Consider the following 17,290-nt stretch of genomic DNA (forward strand, 5'->3'; position numbering starts at 1 on the left):
GGACTTATGGGTGTAAAGGTTAAAAGTTTAGGGCGTAGGTTTAATGCATTGGTTTAATGGATCAGAGTATCGGGCTAGTGGTAAAGAGGCTAAATCTTTGGTATATGGTTAAGAGTAAACAATTAAATATATTGGGTTAAGGGTTCGGGGTATAGGGTGTCTTGCTCACTGTGCCACAGGGACCAAGCTTCACCTGTCTGACAAGCCCAAATCAGGGTAAAACCAGTCATAAGTTGTTTGTGTTCTGGTCCAGAGATGACCTGGGATGGCAGTTCAAGCTAGACTGTTCCTATTGGAGCAGGGTCAAGCCTGAATTGCATATGGCTGGGTCTAATCTGAGGTTGCATGGTGGACAAAAGAATGATGGGTTTTATTGCTACCCCAAGTGTTGTCCAGTGGTTAGGCAAATTGCAAGCATTTCCCCCATCACCTTTTGTGTGTTTGATGTAACGCCCTAAGTAGTCCAGGTTATGTCCAGACGTGTGTCTCTTGTTCACTGTCAATAAAAAAGAGAGGGACAGAAAGGGCTATTTTTAACGGGGTCCACTGAACACATGCCCAGGACTAATACACAAAGTGAAGTACGCAGTTCCCCAATGGAGATGGGGGAAGAGGGAAGGATGAACCAAGGTGATGGGCGAAGGCACTTTGAAAAGGGGGGGATTCCCTTTTCGGAGCTAAAACCCTCACACACCCAGCAAGCTAGGTGTCATGCTTCATCATATGGGTTTGCTCCTAGTCGGGTCGGCGGTGCAATACCCGACGGACACCCATAAAGGGGCTCTTTGGCGGAGATCTTTTGTTCCTGCTGTTTAGTGCTGTGGGTGTGAGGGCCCTAGGTGAAGGTGTAGATGTCGGTGGGTGGTGTGTTAAAAAACGATAGATAGCCCACTGGAAACTTTTATTGACGTGGTAATCTACCTTATTAAAAATGTGATAGAGGGGCTGCTCGCTGGTATCAATATCCAGGGGAACAATGCTCTACTCTATTTTGCTGGTCAACATGTTTCATGCTGTTTGTTCAAAGATACAGTGCTCATGAAACCTACCCACATCGTGGTACGGGGAAGCTGGCTTCCCTGTACCACGACATGGGTAGGTTTCCTGAGTGTGTCCGAACACGGACAGGGCACCTACTTCAGAGGTGTTTGTGACAGAGAAGACCGTTGAAGCAAATAGCTTTCTCCAGTAGGGCCTCACTAGAAAAGGCGGCACTATTGGTCCGGCCTTAATTACAGTGGTAGGTAGAATCATTCCCAAACCACTTGGGTAGATAGTAACTCCCTTGGTCCTGACGAATTGCACTGTATCTTTGAACACACAGCATGAAACACGTTGACCAGCAAAATAGAATAGAGCATTGTTCCCCTGGATATTGATGCCAGCGAGCAGCCCCTCTATCACATTTTTAATAAGGTAGATTACCACATCAATAAAAGTTTCCAGTGGGCTATCTATCCTTTTTTAACGCACCACCCACCCACCCACATCTACACCTTCACCTAGGGAAAAGGGAGCGAGGGAAGGGGAGCGAAGGAAGGGGAGCGAGGGAAGTGGAGCGAGGGAAGTGGAGCGAGGGAAGTGGAGCGAGGGAAGTGGAGCGAGGGACGTGGTGCGAGGGTAGTGGAACGAGGGAAGGGGAGGAGGGGAGTGGGTGAGGGGGAAGGGGAGTGAAGGAAGGGGAGTTTGGAAGGGAGTGAGGGAAGGGGAGTGAGGGAGGGGGTGAGGGAAGGGAAGTAAGGGAAGGGGAGGGAGAGAGGGAAGGGGAGTGAGGAGGGCAGAGGGGGAAGAGGAGAGAGGGAAGGAGAGGGAGGGAGGGAGAAGGAAGGAGGAGGGAGGGAGAGCAAAGGAGAGAGGGAGGGAGATGGAGGGAGGGAGGCATATATATATATATATATGAACAAGGAAGCATGACTTCCGAAACGTGTTGATGTATATCGTCAAGACCGAAATAAACTGAGTATTTTTAAACCCCTACCGTGGATTGCCGGATGATTGTCCTTTGCGTCTTTTGGATGTTCCCATATTCGATATATATATATATATATATATATATATATATATATATATATATATATATATATATATACATACACACACTCACCGGGTCTGGTAGCTCAGTGGACGATGGCGTCCGCTGCAGGGACCTGTGTTCAACCTCATGGTCACAGATTTTTTTGTTGCTCTAGCCCCGTCCCCGCCCACATTGGTGCCGCCCTCGGACACAAACCACACTGTAAATTTGGCCCCTGAGAGAAAGTTTGTGAGTACCCATGGCTTAGACAATACCACCTCCTTTTAAAGTGCAAGTGCATCACACAGACGATGGACAAAGACGACATAGTTCCGCATTGGTTTGTATCCGTGATTAAATGCCATGAAAAATAGTGACATGTTTGATACTATATATAAATTGTAATAACTGTAAAATACATAGGTATTAAACATAATATACACGACATCAATGCCTTTTATAGATATCAAACAAAGTCGACTTTCAACAATAGCTGCTTAAATCAGATGAACGCCTGTATAGTCCAAAGTTTAAAATTGAGTGACATTAAAAAGAGTGCCCCCTCCTGACATAGTGTAAATGAAAAATTGAGAGAATGAAAACAGGTACTCGTCCGAACCGTCACTCAGAAATTCAGAATAACAAATTACTGCTGTCCCATAAAACGTGGGACCAAAGATGATGAAACTAATCCTGTTACTTACTATCCTTAAATTACCTGTTGGTCCCAAGTTTGTGACCCTACAGTAATTAAGCCCCTCGTATATCTTAAAGGAAAGTAACGATGTGTTACAGTACCAAATTAGAAAGTGCCAGTGTAATATTAAAGTGATAAGTGCTGGGAGACATTTGGGTTTGGACCTACAATTCGTAGGAGATACAATATTTTCAGGTACCTTATGCCTGGAATAGCATATATGTGCAAAATGTAGCAATAAAGTGCAAATTATATGGGTTCAAGGGGATCAGGGTATTACTCATAAATACTCAATAAAGTTATCCATTAATACATTTCTAATATAAACAATTCCAAGCTGATTCATAAGACACATAAATTACTACATGTCCTAGACCAATCGCTAAAATACAAAGATATATAAATACTAGTAAAAACCCTATGAAACGTGTTGCCTATATATAAACAACCTATAATGACCAATTAATCTCATTTTACAGATTCTTAGTGACCGTTTTATACAACATTATTCAAGACTTTCTTAAAATTTGAAAAGATCAGCTTCTAAAAAGTCAAAAATGTGTGCAGGTGCTCAGTAGTATTTAGACCGCCTGGATGCTTTGAATCAAATTCCAGTATGAAGCTTGTTTCCAGGTGTCTAAATATGGCTTCTCTATCACCACCTCTTTTTGATATTGGAATAGCTTCAATTATATAATATTTTAGATGTCTAGGAATGCTGTCATGAATGGCTTTAAAAAGTGCCTAGCCACCGGGTAATTTGGATCATTGTTTGATATGGCCTGGATATGCTGCAAGATTATTTTGTGGACGGCTAGTTTTGTGCTTCCTATATACATAAGCTTACAACTACACTCTAGGACATAAACAGAAAATTCTGTTTTTCCAAGTAAGAAGTTGTTTGTTGTCCTGAGCCTTATTAAGGAAAGCAGTTGTATAGGATCTAATAATAATGCCAAATTGGCAAGCTTTACATGTTAAGCACATGAAAAGCCTTTACTGTCCGTTAACCACATTTTCTTGCAATGTTCTTCTTGGCTATTTCTCACCAGCATATCGCCCATACTCCTAGTTTTCCTAAATGTTCTAGAGGGATTTGAGGGTTCTAACCTCCCAATCACTGGGTTATCCCGAATAAAATGCCAATTGCTCCTCACTATGGTTATTTTTTGCCTTTCTTGTCTGGAATATGAGAGGATAAGCCTGGTAGGCTGTAGGATTTCAGTTTCCTTGTTGACATCCCCACTTGACGTATTAACTTGTAAGGTAAAAATGGCATAACTGGGCCATACCATGGATCTCCTTATAGCTGTGTCACAATTTCTGTCCTGTACCCTATAGCCAGAAACTGAGCCCGGCATTCGGCTTGTTTAATTTCGGCATCCTCATTATTATTGAATGCGCAACATCTAGCCGTAGGGGATACTTTTTATAAGATCGGGAGGGTGGGCACTCAAGGCATGCAACTCCGTGTTACCGGCTGTGGGCTTTCTAAAAAGGGTGGCTGTTAAAAAGGTATTTTCAACTTGGACCTGCATATCTAAAAATTTCACTATATGTCTGCTAATAGTAGATGTAAATTGCAAGTTGATGTCATTGTGATTAATCTGGTCAATGAATTCAATAGCGCATTCCTCACTTCCTCTCCACACAATAAATAGATCATCAATGAAACTCAACCAGGAAATAATTTTAGTATCATAGTGTCGCAACTAAGGATCGGTACCAGGTCGAAGGTAGCCAAAAAGGAATTACAGGAGAGATGGTCGTGTTTCCGGATATTTATTTGTGCAAAAGAAAAGGCAAACGTCTGTTTGATCACAGGACAGGCTTCCTGGATTGGATGGTCCCGTCTTCACCAGGGCTGCTCCTGGAATTGGGGTTTAGTCCCGCTTCCCAGGAGTTGTTTTTTGCCGGTGTATGGGAAAAGGAAATGAAAACAATACCGCAATCAGTGTTTGGGAAGTGTGTACTTCCTATAGCAAGGGAAGATGAGTGAGGGAATAAAACACACAATTTATCCTGAGCTAAGAGTTCATAAGTATCAAGAAACAAAATATCAAATCCAAGGATTCAAAGTGTCTTCATTTCATCTTCATTTATTTTCATTTTCCATTGAGTCCAATCTTCACCAGAAAAGAATTTTATAACCACTGCCAAGCCGTATCTGGGTCAATACAATGGAAATACAAAGTTCACTCCTGTCCTGAAAGTAAGAAAAGAGCAATCGCTGTTAAATAATGATCACTCACATAAACTATGTGATGAGCAATCAGTATATTATCTTCCTCCTATATATGAAAAAGAGGAGCCCACAAAAGTAGAGAATTCGTTCTTATTGGTATATAGTAACATATCAACCCAAGGGATGACCCAAATCTAACTTAAAATAGCATGTATAACCAGGCCAAAGGCCACTCACGTATAAATGTGCCGATTATACTAAAATCCCGGACGGAAAGTCCAATAACGAAGTCATGATTAACATACCTCCGAGTACGGAGCGGAATCAGCAGTCTCGCAGTGTAAGGCGGCGTGCAGAGATTGCGCCATATTGGAGACCTTCATATCACCAATGGTCCCCGGATCCAAAAGACTAAAAACGGACTACCAAGTTTACGATTCAAATGTATCGCCATCTTATAGGGGCACAAATAGTAGTATAAACGCGAGTAAAAAGCCGCAATCAGATAAGAATGTATATTAGAGACACACCCTCAGTAAAAAATATGAAATAAAATTAATAATGCCAATGGCAGGAACTCACCACATCGTAATATTTGCGATTATTCTAATACCTACGAAGGGAGCAAAGTATTCTATCCTAATAGTCCCTCCAATCCAAGTGAACGGCGCAAAGTCCTAAATAGAAGTAAGTGCATCCTGCAGTTAATCTATCAAAAAGTTTGGAGCCCACAGGAATTAAGTGACTATATAAAACGGAGATGGTGCTAAATCCGTCTTGGACATAAAAAACACAATAATTTTCAATGGGACAACAAACATAAATACAGTGTATTATTTACATACATAACTTTAGACAAGACATACCAGGGACAAGAGTAAAGATTAGTAGGGTGATATTCGATCATTAGTAACCATAAGGAAGGAATTCAATAGGTAGAGCAGGAAGCGAAAGGTAGCTATCCTAAGAAGAGAGAAACGCATATATATCAATCACATAACTTCATAATTGATTATATTAAAAAAACACATCCGATAGTCCAATTTGATACAGTTAGTAGATATCATACAAAAGGAACTTTCACTTTTTTTTATATATGTATACTTTCCCATAGTTAATCCAAAACAGGGAACATGTTCAGTTCACAGATTCATCATACAGTCATGTACCTTGATTCCCAAATTTAGTTTGAGAGAGGGGAGAAGGAACTAGAACATATTCATGCTTCATAATTTAAACCAGGAAGTATTGTAACACCTCATCAAAGTTCAAACTCCTCTCTACTGTATGAGCCCTCATTATCCAACGTGCCTCCCGTTGTCTTAATTTGAGCTCACGGTTTCCACCCCTTGTGTCTATCGGTATCGTCTCTATACCGTGAAAAGACATTGTCAAATGTTCTGTTTGTACCGGGCAGTTCATAGCATGAGCTGCTATTGGGACTCTATTATCCCTGTTTTTAAGGCCTCTAAAGTGCTCACTGACCCGATCTTTTAGTTTCCTGATGGTACTCCCAATATAAACCTTCCCACATTTACATAGGATGGCATATATAACATAAGTTGTTGTGCAGTCAATATGGGTCTTAATATGGTAAGTGCCTGAGTCATTGTAATTAAAGGATTTTGTACCATGGATCGACATTCTACACATGCTGCAGTTACCACAACGATATGATCCTTTATTCATGGTATGTAGCCAAGACACTTTCTGGATATTTTTCGGATAACTGGGGCTGATCATATTTCTAATCGTAGTACCTCTACGATATGTGATGGATAGATGGGTCAAGATATGTTCCTTCAGTGAGGGATCAGAGGTTAGCATGAACCAATATTTCTTTAAAATGCCATAAATTTGTGTTGACCATATATTATAGCCAGTGACAAATCTGATAGGATTTTTAGTTCCAATCGATTTGGCTTTTGTTTGTAGGGTTACCGTTCTTTTGAGTTTGAGAGCTCTATTCCTAGCCCTTCTAACTACATCCTGTTTATAACCTCTAGAAAGAAATCTGTTTTCTATGTCATTGGCACATATTGTGTAGTCTATGTCCTCACTGCAATTGCGGCGAGCCCTGTAAAATTCGCCGTAGGGAATTTAGTTGATTTGGGACTTCGGATGTGCACTATTACCATGTAACACCATGTAACACATGAGGTTTCCTTTCTAAATAATTTACTACAGAGTTTGCCATTATGTACATAAAGTTTCAAATCAAGAAAATTTATTTCGGAGCAACTGTAGTTAATGGTAAAGGTCATGTTGTCTGTATTATTGTTCATGTAGGCAAAAAATTCCAAGAGTTGTGTTTCACCACCTGTCCAAATAAAAAGGTCATCAATATATCTTCCATAATAGTTGATATATTCATGCCATACGGCACCACCAGGACCCCAGATGTGCGCCGTCTCCATCCACCCCATATAGAGGCAGGCGAAAGACGGCGCAAACCTAGAACCCATGGCTACTCCGCATTTCTGGCGGTACCACTTGTCATTAAAGAGGAAAACATTATTCTCCAAAATTAGTTTGGACATATTCAGTAACATATTGGTACGATCCAGTAGTTCAACGGGTCTTTTATATAAAAAGTATTCCAATCCCAAAATACCCTTTTCATGTCCAATATTGGTGTACAGTTGTGAAACATCCATAGTGACCATTACCATTTCTGGCTCCCAACTAAAGTCATTAAAGACATTAAGTATATCTTTTGTATCTTTGATGTAAGACGCTAGGTTGGTAACATGAGGACATAGAAAGATGTCTATGAATTCTGATAATTTTTCAGTAGGACCCCCAATCCCAGAAACAATGCCCTTCCCCCTCCCGTGTCCCGTGAACCCCTGGACTTTCGACCGTACCTTGGCACTGGACGAAACATGATCCGCTTGGCCTCCCAGCTTGATGTCTTTCCCGGCGGCAGCACTTCTCGACTTGGCGTCTTCTTCTGCAGCCGCTCTGCTCATCCCGTGGGATATCCCGCTTCTGCTTTCTTCCACCGTCCACGCCACAAACTCCCCTCCTCCGGGGAATACAGCTTCCATCCTTGTCAAGAAGTCCGGCCTTCTTGTGTCGCCCGCCTGCTCCTCTGATAGGCCGGCTTTTGACTATGTCATAGGCCATGCCCCTGGGGATTCCTCTTGAGGATTTTTCTTAAAGGGCTCCAGCCCTGCCAGTACAATGGGCGAGATGACGTTTGTGAGTGTTTTGACGATGTCAAAGGGCAACAAAGTCCGCAGTTCGTAATCGGAATCGTGACACATGTCCCCCCCCTCCCTGGAATTCCCCTATCTGAGGAAAGAAGAAACTGGCACAGGTAGTCCGCATAGCCTTGATCCTTGCCCTTACGGTGTAGTACTTCGAAGCGGAAGGGTTGCAGAGCTAAAAACCAGGGAAGGACCCTGTCATTGATCCCTTTATTACTTTGGAGCCAAGTGAGAGGAGCATGGTCGGTATACAGCAAAAAGGAACGCCCCTCCAGGTAATGCCGAAGTTTTTCCACACTCCATTTCAATACCAAACACTCCTTCTCTATTGTGGGATAGGCTTTTTCCCTGGGGAAGAGCTTCCTGCTAATATACAGGATGGGGTGTTCTAATCCCTCACTATCCAGCTGTGAAAGAACGGCTCCTATCCCCACCCCTGAAGCGTCGGTTTGAAGAATTAATGCTTTCTGGAAGTTTGGAGTGAGTTGTACAGGTGAAGTAGTCAAAGACTTTTTTAGGGCCATTGATGCCTGGAGTTCCTGTTTAGAGGGGTTTCTGATATGGTTAGCCGTAGTGGACTTTTTTAGCAAATCAGTGAGGGGTGCTGCTGTTTGGGAGAAATGGGGAATGAACCGTCTATAGTAGCCGACCAAGCCCCAAAAAGAACTCATCCCTTTATTGGTGTTGGGTAAGGGGGTGTCTTGAGTGGTCCTTACCTTCTCTGACTGTGGTTCAATCAGCACTTTCCCCAACAAGTAACCCAGGTATTTGACCTTCTGAAAGGCGAATTTGGACTTTTTGGCGTTGATATGAAGGTTGGCTTCGCTCAACTCTGTAAGAACGGCGTAAAGGTGCGACTGATGTTAACAATATTGTCCAAATAGGCCAAGGAATACCCCAGATGATTTTTCAGGAGGGCCTCCATGAGCCTTTGAAAGCTAGTGGGGACACCATGAAGGCCGAAAGGCAATACTGTGAATTGAAGCAGTCCATCTGGGCTTGAGAATGCAGTCTTTTATTGGTCCTCCGGGTGGAGAGGGATCTGCCAGTATCCTTTGGTGAGGTCGATAGTGGATATGTAGCGAACCTCACCGAGGTGCTCGATCAGCTCATCCACCCAGGGAAGGGGATACCCATCTGTTTGGAGATGCGGTTCACTGCTCTGAAGTCAATACAGAAGCAGGTGTTTCCGTGGTTTCGGGACAAGAACAATCCGTGAACGCCAATTGCTCATTGAGGGCACCACTACCCCCAAAGCTAACATATCGGCCACCTCTTTTCGTAATGCAGCGCGATGTGCTTCGGGGACCCGATAGGACTTTTGTTTAACCACAATGCCGCCAAGGGTAGTTATCGAATGGATGGTTAAAGACGTTTTACCGGGCTGGTTGGAAAAGATATCCGAGAACAAAAGGAGAAGGGCTTGTAGCTCTTCTTTTTCTTTCGTACTAAGCTCGAGACCAAGAATGGTATCACGGACTGTGGTTTGAGAAGGGGTGGCAAATGAAACACTGCAGGGTTTCCTGGGAGTTGGACCCAACCATTTCTTTTTAGTATGTTCATGGGATACATTTGGGTTTTGTTAGAGGAAAGACGGAGCACATAGGTCTTCCCGACTCTCCTTATAACCTATAAAAGGACGCTGCCACTCTATTCTTAATTTGTGAGAGGAGGAAGGGAGAAGTATCAATACCCAGTCACCTGCTTTAAACTCTCGCCATTTCGTCCCCTTGTCGTATTGTAGCTTGTGTCGTGTCTGGGCCTTGTCTAGTTGGTCTTGTGCTTAAGTCCTCAATTCGAGAAGCCTTGCCTTCACCTGGTTTGCATAATCCAGTAAGGCTTGTGCTTCAGCAACCCCTTGTTCTTCCCATGTCTCTTTTGTGATTTTGAGGAGGGTGCGAGGTCGCCTCCCGAACAGGAGTTCAAAAGAGGAGACACCCAAGCTAGACTGTATTATGCTCCTAATAACAAACCGTACTAACGGAAGAAGCTGATCCCAATTTCTTCCATCCCCGGACAAGTGTTTTTTTAACGTGAGCTTTAAGTTCCCATCATATCTTTCTACAAGGCCATCCGTTTGAGGGTGGTACATGGATGTTTTTATGTGCTTGAAGTCTAAATGTTTACAGATTTCCTTCATCAGGCGGGACACAAAACGCGTACCCTGGTCTGTGAGTATTTCTCTCAGAAACCCCATTCTTGCAAACACCTCGATCAGCTTTTGAGATATGGTTGTGGTATAGGCTGTGTTCAGGGGGAGGGCTTCCAGATAGCGAGTGGCATAGTCCATGATCATAAGGACATACTGAGGACCTTTGCTGGATTTAGGAAGGGGTCCTATCAGGTCCATCCCTATACGTTTGAAAGGCCGCCCAATAATAGGTAGGGGCTGTTGGGGTACTTTCGGAGGGATGTAGGGGTTTTCGTTTCTGGCATATCTCACACTCCTGGCAATACTTTTTGATTTGGAGACATATGCCAGGCCAGTTAAAGTTATCCAGGATTGCCCCACATGACCCGCTGACAAATGAGAATGGCCAAAATACAGGATCTGATCCCTAAAACCCATTGGTACTAACAAATGAGGTGTAGCCCCCTCCTTAGCGATGCGGTATTGAACCCCTACAGTGATGGTAGTCTGGGTTCCTGCCTTGGTACATACCGGCAACTGAGCTACAGGATAGACCCGGATATCTCCATGCACACATCGTATGCCGACATTCCTCCCTGAGACAATCTGTGAACTAGGGACCACATCCCCCCAGGCCACTGAATGCTTACACCCCGATTCAAGGAAGGCTTATACTTCCTGGTCGTTTACAATGAGATTCACATAGTACATATGTCCCATCTCCTGTGCAAACCGAACCGATCTGGGGGCGTAGCTGGCGTCCATAGGCTCCTTCTCGGGTCTATCTCTTCTTTCTACAGAAGCGAGCTATGTTGCCCCACTCGCCACATTCGAAGCACTGGGGGCTAGAGGTGACGGGAGGTTCAGACCTCCTAGGTCGAACCCTTGGGGGCTCTGGGTAGGTTTTGGTGGGTCTTTTCTCCAATTGTGACGTAAGGGGACCCTTTTGGGGTTTTTCGGTTTCTTTGGAAGTTCCACGACCCTGTGCATGGGTGAATGAAGTGGCCATTTCAACGGCCTGTTCGATAGTTAAATTTGCAGGCTGTCGAAGTCACCTTTGGGTACTATAAGGGAGGGCTTCTAAATACTGCTTGAGATAGATTTGTTCATTAAGTGGACTTTTGTGGTTTCAACCAACGATCAGCAGCATCCTTCATCTTGTAGAAGAGCATTTTAGGAGTATCACCCACCGCTCCGTGTTCTCGCCTAAACCTAAGGCGGTGGGCCTCATAATCGGCTCCGAGGCGGTCCAGGACGTACTGTTTCACAACCCCATATACAGCAGTTCCATCCCTATTGGATGGTCTGGTACGCCTCCTGAGCCTCTGCTGTGAGCAATGGCGCCAAATAAAAGGGCCATCAGCCCTTTCAAAGTTAAGGAAAAATGATATAGGGTCCTTGCCAGGCACGTATTTCTGTAGGGGATAACCGTGCCAGGCGATGTAGGGCTTCTCCCTTGTCCCAGTCCTAGGAGGAGCTGGCTCTGTCCTTCGGCCAATTTCACCATATTGTTTGCTTGGGTCTGTATAGCATCAGTAAAAGCCGCCCTGTCAAACTCGGGCAGACTGGTACTCCGCCCGACGGCCCATTCCAGCTTGGTTTGGCCCTCCTTCAACTAGTATATTATGTTCTCCATCCTGTAGCGACAGAGGCTACGCCCGCATTCTCCACCACTTTGTCCCAACTAAGGATCGGTACCAGATCGAAGGTAGCCAAAGAGGAATTACAGGAGAGATGGTCGGGTTTCCGGATATTTATTTGTGCAAAACAAAAGAAAAGGCAAATGTCTGTTTGATCACAGGACAGGCTTCTTGGTTCAGATGGTCCCGTCTTCACCAGGGATTCACCTGGACTTGGGGTTTAGTCCCGAGTCTATCGGTTTCCAGGGAGTTGGTTTTTGCAGGTGTATGCGAAAAGGAAAAGAAAACAGTACCGGAATCAGTGTTTGAGAAGTGTTTACTTTCAATAGCAAGGGAAGAGGAGTGAGGGAATAGGTCACCTCTAACCTGGCACCAAGTGGACCCTGACGTGACCTCCCTCTAAACAACGCCCTTCCCCCTCCTGTGACCCATGAATCCCTAGACATACTCACATACCTTGGCAAGCTACCCTCCTCCTTTAGGGTGGCTGGGCGAAACCCGATCTGGTTGGCCTCCATCTTGATGTCGGCGGCAGCACCTCTTGACTTGGTGTCTTCTTCTGCCGCCATTTTGATCGTCCCGTGGGATATCCCGCTTCTGCTTTCTTCCACCGTCCACACCACAAAGTCTCCTCCTCCGGGGAATACAGCTTCCGTCCTTGGCATGAAGTCCGGCCTTCTTGTGTCGCCTGCCTGCTCCTCTGATAGACCGGCTTCCGACGACGTCATGGGCAACGCCTCCAGGGATTCCTCTTGAGGATTTTTCTTAAAGGGCTCCAGCCCTGCCTGTACAATGGGCAAGATTACGTTAGTGAGTGTTTTGAGAGTGTCAAAAGGCAAAAAAGTTTTGTGACACATAGATTTCATCATATTGCCGCATGAGGACCAGCTCCTCCCACCAGCCCATAAATAAACAGGCTTAGTCGAAACATTTGACCATTGAAAAGGAATAAATTATTCTCTAAACAAAAGAGCAACATGTCAAGTTACATTTCTGTGTGCTGTGCATATATGATGGGTCTGGTGTTTAAAAAGTACTCCAGAGCTCGTCTCCCATCTTTATTCCTGATACATGTGTACAAAGAGGATACGTCAAGGGCTATAAACAAATATTCAGGCCTCCAGCAAATATCCTTAATCTTTCTTAAAAAATCTCATGTATCCTGAATGTAGGACTTCAAATTTTTAACAAACACCTGTAAAATATAATCTATGTATCTGGACATGTTCTCCAATGGTCCATCGAAGGCTGCTATAATGGGCCTCCCCTGTGGTCTATTGACTTTCTTATGAATTTTTGGTATAAAATAGATCACTGGGACATGGGGATGCTCTTTTTTAATAAACTTGTATTCCTCCCAACTGAGGAGTCACAGACATTTCCATGCTAATAGGTGTTTGAAAAGAGAGTTCTGTGTGCTTTTGAATCTGAGTGGAGAACTTTTCTTGTAACACTGCTGGTCATTTAATTGATTGTACGCCTCCTTCATATATGCCTCCAATGGCCATAGGACGATATTACCGCTTTTGTCTGAGTTCTTAATCACCACATTTTTTTCTTTTCGTAGCTTGGTGATTAATTGATTGTATTTTGTTTCCTCGTTAGTGTATTTCCTGTTTGATCCATTTATAGTGAAGTTCAACTTCTTAATTTGAGCCACCACATCCAAGGCATCGCATAATGGGGACAAATTTGGATTTCTTCTTGAAGGGAGTAGTTGGTCTTGCATTTACTCCCTAGGGGTAATGGGGCTGGTCATGATTGGCCATCTGAGTTCCGCTTTCCAATTCACGCAGATCCTGAAGTAAGCCCACATCTGAGACCGTTAAACCAGGGAGACCGTCCATGTTCAATGACGGTGCAACAAAACTCATTTGGTCCGGGGTTGACATTTGTTGGTGAAATTTCTTGAGCTTCAATTTCCTAATGCATTGGTACATATCTGCTCTCATTCTAGTAGAATCAAAGTTGGATTCGGGGCAATAAGACAATGCCAGGGATAGCAAAGAGGTCAATGTTAGCTAAATTGAGGATGGTACTCGCATCCTGCGTTCTTATATTACTTTGAAAGCTTTCATTTCCCTCACCTGGTACTTTTATTTATTGATGTTTGCATCGACCACGACCCCGTTTCTTGGCATCTGTGCCTCCTGCAGTCCTGACGTCTCCCCCTTCTTCTTTGTGCATTGTTTTTGCAGCGGATCCCTTATTGCGGGGCCACAGCGTTTTCCTTTTTGCCCCGTTTTAAAATATCTAACTCTTCCCCCAGAGTGAACTTGATACCACTATGTTCAGGATTTCTTCTTGTAGTTTCATTATCTGATTCACTTTCCGGTACTGAACTTAAATCTGATATTGATGTCAATTCAGTCCGTTGTTGGCCTTTGTCCCCTTGGCTGCTTGCTTGCATGTGTCTTAGCAGTTTATTTATTTATTTTGAAAGTTTTATATAGCGCGAACAAGATCTTTGCAGATATCAGAGCGCTTTACAATGCAGGGGATAACAAGAAGAGAATGAAAAACAGGTCATTAAGGAGTAAAGTAGCAGCGATACCACAAAAAAGCAAATATTACAGATAAATGTGTGCACAGATAGTCCGGTAAGTACAGGTAAAACACATAGTCATAGGAATCTAACAGAATAATAAAAAATCGGTGCAGAATCTTTACAGCTCAACATTAATAGGTCAAGTGTATTTGGCCATGAGGATAGCTTTTACTTCTTTCTTAAAAAGTGTGAAGGAGGAGATGAGCCTGGTTTCAGGAGGGAGTGAGTTCCAGATCCTGGGTGCCATTCCTGAGAAAGAGCGTTTATAGGTTTTTTCCTTCCGGAATCTTCGAGGTTTTAGCAGAAGATTGTTTGAGCCTCTAGTGTTTCTAGAGCCGCCCGAGATAGACAGCTTCTGAGTGAGGTATCCGGGGGAGCTCAGGTGTACAGCCTTGTGTGTCATGCAGGCTATTTTCATATGTATTCTGGCTTCAAATGGCAGCCAGTTCAAGGATTTCAAGTCAGGGGAGATATGTGAGTGTTTTTTTGACCCCGTGATGAGTCTCGCTGCAGCGTTTAGAGAAGCTCTTAAGGGTGCAGTAGTCGTTAGCGGGAGACCGCAGAGGGCGATGCTGCCGTATTCAATTCGCGGGATTACTAGTGCTTGTACTGCAGTTTGGAAGTCTTTGGCTGGCAGGAAGGGTTTAAGTTTCCTCAGGATGTTGATTTGGAAGTTCGCTCCTTTAGTAGCCTTGCTGATATGTTGCTGCATGTTGAGATTGGAGTCGAGAGTTATGCCTAGAGATTTTGCTGAATCCACTAAGGTGGGCTGGACATTGAGTGCAGTTAGATGTTTAAGCCAAGTTTGAGTGGTAGAGATCTTCGCGGGAGGTGAGATCAGGAGGAACTCTGTTTTCAGAGCATTGAGTTTGAGATGATTATTGGCAAGCCATGATTGGGTGTTTCTGATCGTTGAGTCCAGGAGTGAACTGTCATTGGGGGATTGTAATTTGAGATATAGTTGGGTGTCTTCTGCGTACATGTGAAAGAGTACATTGGATGCTTGTAGTAAGGTGGTGAGAGGTTCCATAACTAGGTTGAACAGAGTTGGTGATAGGGAAGATCCTTGGGGGACGCCTAACGAAACAGGTATTGGCGAGGACATCAGGTTGTTACTCTTGAATTTCTGCGTCCTGTTATGTAGAAAGGAGGAGAACCACTCTCCATGATCTAAGTGAGTCATAGCGTCTTGCAAATGTAACATTTGGCCGTTGTTGTAGTCATCACGGTCCCTTTTAAATTTGTGTGCTTTTCTTGTTTTAATTTTTTCCTCCTCCTTCGGGTGGTCTACCAAACGGGGGCCAAGAAAAAGGGGGGATCAATGAAAGTATGTTTCCCATGTTAATTCCGTTAGAGATTTTAGTCACGACTACAGTTTGCACCGCTGGATGAAATTACAGTAAATTTTGCATAAAGGTAGCACTTGGTCCAAAAAGTGTGCTTTTTGTTATTTGGTGTAAATCCGTTCTGTAGGTTTCGAGATATTTAAGGAAATTAAAATGTCTATATCTGGGCAAAGCCTAAGCACAGATCTCATGGTGGGATCTGATTGACTGCCAACACTTCATCTAGGTGCTAGCAGTCATCTTGGGACCAATATACATGATAGCACCTCATTGAAAGGCATTGGAGAAGAATGGCTGGTTTTGAGGGTCACAAAATGGAGAAGGCATAAAGAGAGATAACATATTTTAACTACTATATAAATCATTTGTTAATGGCATCATACTCATTTTAGGAATTATGGTGTGTTCTGAGGTGATTTTACCCTATGGACAGTCTTACTTATGACAAAGGTATGGCACATCTAAAGCCATCTTGATTGAATCAGACTGGTAAAACTTAAAACATTTAATTTAGAAAGGATCAACATGAGGGGGTATAGTTTTGTCATTGAAATTATGGTTAGTGCCGTAGAAAGAACAATTTTGAATTTTTTTAAGCGAGTGCTCTAATACCTTCCTCTTCTATTTCATTTAAACATTCTGACATGCAGACTGAAACATGCACTTTAAACACCAGCAGCTGGCCTCCAGTAACTCGCAAGTGATCAGCAGCTTTATTACCGTTGTTGTCAAATTTTGAGACCCGTCCCAAGCCCAAAGACGCTCAAGTATAAGCTCAAATTCAACCCTACGCAGACCAGTGTCAGCCCATAGTCTAAACTCTCAAAGTTTGCAAAAGTAGTCTTAAGAAAACATTAAATGGGCACCTATGTAAATAACTATTAATTTTCAAGGCCAGTCACCACTTTAACTTTTCACCTTGTAGTTCTGTCACTAGAGAACCAACCCCAAACGTGGCATTCACGAATTACCTCTACAAAAGCAGATTAGAAACCACCTTATGTCTATGAATAGGAATTTCAATGCTATTTCAACAATGTGGCTCCTAAAAATAATGCTGAAATGGTTATGCAGAATTAACACCACACAATGGTCTACATATTAAGAAACATCCCCTTGTATTAAAGTAATTGCAACACAGCTTGTTTGGCCGGCTTAACATTCTATGTGCTTGTCTGAAGATATTCAACAACAAAAAAACTCCTTTACAATGACAATATGGGACTACAGCAAAAATAAACATAGCAGCAGACAATCTGAATATAGTTTTGTGCAAAATAAATGTGTAGCAACAGTGTGAAAACTGAGGGTTGCTACAGTAAGAAGAGAGTTCCACACTTTTCCAGTTAAAATGTAAGGAGAGGCCAGAAAAGAGAGAGTCACCCACTCTGACCGATTTCCTCCACTCCGTTCCAAAGTCCTTCACCGTGACCACTTACACTGGCACTAAAAAGTATACAGGACATTGTTGTTTCCATTGTGTTGGAGCAAGCACTCTACTAAAGCTCCTAGTCTTG

The sequence above is a fragment of the Lissotriton vulgaris genome, chromosome 3_2, assembly GCF_964263255.1.
Source record: "Lissotriton vulgaris chromosome 3_2, aLisVul1.2, whole genome shotgun sequence".
Lineage (NCBI taxonomy): Eukaryota > Metazoa > Chordata > Amphibia > Caudata > Salamandridae > Lissotriton > Lissotriton vulgaris.